Here is a 5,267-nt window from a genome sequence, read left to right on the forward strand (position 1 = left end):
AATTATGTAAATTTTTACGGGCATATAAAATATTTGAGTAAATGTACCGTGATGCCACAGTCATGATACCAGTCTCTTTAAACTTTTCTCTGAGAGATACCCTAGAGCTTAGACGGTACACAGTACAAAACACTATCACAATAGTACAAAACTGTTTTTTATTAAATTTGTTAATGTAAATGTAATTAAGTAATAATAATACAACTGAGTCGATCGGCACTAAAAAAAATTGTATCATTTTTATGGATAACTTGGTGCGTGACCAAAAAATTGACTATGCCAAATTCGTTTCCACAAAAAAAGACTTAATGGTTCCTAGGACAGTTTCCGTGTATCTTCTATGGTTTCGAATTTCCCCATACCGTCCCATTTTATAAAAACACTCTCGAAATGCTGAAACTTTACAGTTTTGCATACAACAATAATAAATTTTGCAAATGTTTAAATAAATCGCTCTCTCTCGTGTGCCGACCCACTTAATAAAGAGTAATAACTACTAGGACCTCAGCTCCGACTACCTATTTACAGCCTTTGGTGCCCTTCTTCTGTATTAAATCTGTCTGGGAAACCTAGGGGCCGGCAGCTACCTTGCCCAACGCACTAGAGTAGCCATACAAAGGGGAACGCTGCCAGCATCTTGTGCACCTTGCCGCGGGGACTCAATTTTATTCATATAATTTAAAAATCCTAGTTTTACTTTCTAGTATTTAAGTTTTTTTTGTAGTTTATTTGTATATTTCAAATAATCGCTTTTCCGTAATATTTCCGAAAGGCACGTTACACACTTTATCTTTCCAGTGTCGATTAATATACAAGAAAATAATATTGTCCTACTGGAATAATAAAACGTATCGCAGATGTTCTTATTGGTCGTAACTATTGGTACTAAATTTTTTATTATTATTTTCCTTTTAAACAAACAATGGTCCTCGTTAAGTCAATATTACCTTTATTAGTGGTCACTGTAGAAACCACATGATGATAAATTATTATATTTTTTAAAATGACCACTAAAATATATACAGGATGTTCTACAAGTATTTCCTTTGCGATGGAACGTGGGTTAATTTACAAAGCGAATAAACAGGGTTCTTGAGGCCGGCAAAGAGCTCCTCTAGTGTTGCAAATATCCATGGGCGATTATAACGAAGAACTAAAACTTTAGTGAAAAAGACAAAATAATAGTAAAGGTTATTATTATATGCTCCAAATCTCTATTCCAACCAAAATGTCTTTGAAAGATACGTCACAGTATATTTATGAAAATATTATTTGAAGAATAATGCAATTTTATGAAAATGTTACAAATAAAAATAAGTTAGCTGTTCTTGACAGTTGTTTTCACAAAGCCACAAATTCATAATGGATACGATTCTACAATTCCGCGATCTAGTAGCTTGCGCACCGGTTTTCATGGTGTCGCCATCTCTGAGGTTCGATCCCCGGCCGGGTCAATGACGAAAAACTTTTCCAAATTAGAAATATAGAAATATAGTCTCGGGTCTGGGTGTCTGTGGTACCGTCGTTGTTTCCGATTTTCATAACACAAGTGCTTTACTTTAGCAACGTAAGTGATGTTGGTTAATATAGGTACTGAACTTCGGCAGATACATTGAATCCGTGACCAAAAATGCAGCCAGGAAGCTTGGCATCCTTTCCAAGGTGGGGCATTACTTCACACCGGGTCAGTTGCTTCAGCTGTACCAAGCACAAGTCCGGTCGTGTAAGGAGTACTGCTGCCACTTATGGGATGGCTCTGTTAAATACCAACTGGCCACCTTGGATTCAATAGACAAGCGTGCCAATAGGCTTATAAGTGACTCGGAATTAGTGGAGGCGAAGCTGCAGAGCCTTGAACACCGCCGTACAGTTGCCTGTTTATCGGTATTCTACAGGACATATAACGGACAGCGTGCGATGGAATTGCATCATTTGATTCCGCCTTCACCTTTCCATCGTCGGGGGACTAGAAGTGGGTTGAGATTCCATCCCTATGTTGTGGATATCCCCAGGATTCGCACAAAGAGTTTCGCTTCCATATTTATATGGCGAGCGGTTAGGGAGTGGGATTCCTTACCTGCGGACTTATTCTCCGATCGTTATAACTTGGATCTTTTCAAGACGAGAGTGAATAGGCATTAGTTAGGTGTGCATGCTACATCCTCGACCTCATCATCACTTTCCATCAGGTGAGATGTAGGTCAAATGCGCACTTATTTTCAATAAAAAGAAAATTCTATAATAAGGACGATAAATTAGGAATGACGAACGAGACTTAGCATCTAAGTACCGCCCGTGAAACTTACAATGTTTTTATCACACTTGCACGTAATTAGTATGATTTTATGCAGGCTAACTTGACTAAAATGTACCAAATAAAGCCCTCGGGTCTTTTTCTTCTCATTACAGCCGTGATCGTGATCATAATAGTTGCATTAGCGCTCACAGGTTTACATCGCAAAGATCTTATGGGCACTGCCACTGCACCCGTCACCCTGAGACATAAGTTGACAAGTCCCATGTGCCTGTAATTTCACCAGGACCCTTATCCATCAAAACCAGAACGGTGGCAAAGGTAGGGTTTGGCTGGACGTACTCTTTCGAAAAGGAGCTCACCGAACATGTCTATAAAGGGAAGTTAGTTGGGCAAAGAAAAATTAGGACTACATTATATTAAGACACGATATATAGAAAGAAACCCGGTGGTCCAACCACAAGTACAGATTGCAACAAATTTGACCACTGCCTACTAATTTTGTAAGGCTAGTAATTTTAAGAAATATTGCGGTTTTTAGCCCGACAGATGTCGTCCGGCTGTTTGGACTTTCGGAAATTTTAATAATTGATTCAAAAATATTCGTCTTTTAAACTGGATCACTGTTTTCTATTTTTTTTTAATCTTTACTGAAATCGAGTAAGGTAAGAACTGATGAACCTATTTCTGCCGCCAAACAGTAAAGTGAGCGTTACTGCGTTCCGGTTTTGAAGGGTAAGGGTGCTGTTGAACTTACAGGCACATGGGATTTGTCAATTTGTGACTCATGGTCTTGGGCGCACTGGCAGTGTCCCTTAGGTCTTTGCGATTTAATGCTCTAAATGGCACTGCACCATCAGGCGCACGACTTGTTCGTTCTATAACTTGATATTATAAATAAAGAAGTAGATAGAAGTGGCCAAGTAATGTTTAGGTGTATAATATTTTAACCAATCATTTTTCAGCCATCAGGAGGCAGTGGGCAGTGGAACGTTTGACTAGCGACATATTTGATATTTTAATTAGCAAAAATAAGACGTTCTTTTTTAAGAAATTTTTCAGCTCAGTTGCGAGTACCACAGACAATAGAATTTTGATTCAGAACTAAAAAGAGCGCCTTTATAATATGGTTTATGAAATTATCATTGTTGAATCTGACTCGGTTGGGCAGCTTCCTTCGGTGGTGTGGGAAAAACAGCAAAACATCTAATTACAAAACAAACGGAATCACATTTCATCGGTAATTAAATATTACATATGTAATATTTCAATTTGAAACAATTGACGACACCCGTCAATTGTTTCGAATTCGGGCTGGCCAATCGGAGCTCAGTTCTCACCGTAATGATATGGCAGAATAGTTTTCAAACAAATTAAATGACATTTCGTCTCTATTTCTGGTTATATACTCGATGTGTCACACAGATCGCAGCTGATCTAACCTGTGTACAGTAGTGAGACATGTAATGCAAAAAGAAACTTAAAATATATTACCAATAAAACAAATTTATCAAAAAAGCGCCGCTTCAATCCGATGTTGTCAGTCATAAATTAAAATTAAAAAAAAAATGTTTTGTCCCCATTTTGTCACTTGGCCACCCAGGTACAAACGCACCGCTTTTTTTAATGATACCTTTGATACATGAGAGTGACAGGTAAATTTTGTTTGTCCCATTCTGCCCCATTGACTAACGCAGTAGGCTAATAGTTAAAAGTAGCCGATAAATGGTCAAAACTGGACAAGAGCGTGTCTGTAACTTGTGGTAGAATTCACTTAAAACACGTTTTCCAGTTCCAGTTCGGTAAAAGTTGACCGAATTTTGCCTAAATCAGGAAAACGATAAAAATCACAAACTCGAATCTATTTTTTCCGAACTAACGTTTGTTCGAATTTTCATTACACCGAAAACTGAATTATGACGAAACCGTTGTTTTTTCAGGATATGTTGAATGTTTATCGCAAAGACACGATTACGTTCGGTTAGGTTACGTTAAGTTACATAAGTTAAATTACTTTCGAGGTTATGTCAATTCAAGCAAGCGTTATTTCTGGAAAATGTCCCAGGAAAAGGCTAATAAGGTTCAATGTCGTGAAAAATTAGCTATCATCATTAAATTGCTTGCGACTAATATATATATATATATGTTTTTTTTTTTAGTTAAAATGTATTATTTCATTTTCATTTTATGTGTGTCGTTTTCATCAATATTTATAAGTTATCCAAATTAAAAATTCTTTTTAATAAAATTGTCCTCAAACGATTTTGATCATTCTGTCCCTGGACTCTTCATTTGTCTACTGTTTAGTAAGAGAAAGAATATTATTGTCGACTTTTCGCGATTATTTTTAACAAAGGAGAAGTTCTCAAGTTCGACTGTATTTTTTGTGTGTGTGTGTTACGTTATTACTCCGCCATTGATTAAGAGGGAGCAGAGGAAAAATTCCTAATCTTCGATTTGATTTTAGAGGGGTATATTCACTTTAAAGTTAAAAATAAAATATTGTATGAGTAACTTTACGATATATTCAAGCATAGACATTAATCAGAAACATAAAATAATAAAGTTTCCTCGATAGATAAAAATCACGAAATAACCTCTAATTTTCACATTTTTTCGATTCATCCTCGAAATGCTACAGGTTATTAGGACAAAAATTAGATAATTAATTATATTTATGCATGATCGACAACTGTCACTACGGATTTTTTTAAATCCCTTTACTTCAGGCATATATTTGTTTCACAAATTTGGGCGGAGCCAACGTCAAAACTTTTTTTGCATGAGAGCTCTTAACCGATTTTCATGATTCTTTTTTTGTTGGAAAGGGTCACAAGTAACAAATTACACTTGAAATCACCATACTGATTAAACTCTATTTAAACTCATTCGTAAAGCAGATTCACCTGAGAAGAATGGGCAATAAACTCTAGGGGTTGCTCTTTGTAAATATACATTTATCATTACAATATTTCATTTAAACACCTTAAATCGAGATTACCTGCTAGAGTTA

Source organism: Hyposmocoma kahamanoa, unplaced genomic scaffold (genome assembly GCF_003589595.1).
Source record: "Hyposmocoma kahamanoa isolate Upper Pololo Valley unplaced genomic scaffold, ASM358959v1 77, whole genome shotgun sequence".
Lineage (NCBI taxonomy): Eukaryota > Metazoa > Arthropoda > Insecta > Lepidoptera > Cosmopterigidae > Hyposmocoma > Hyposmocoma kahamanoa.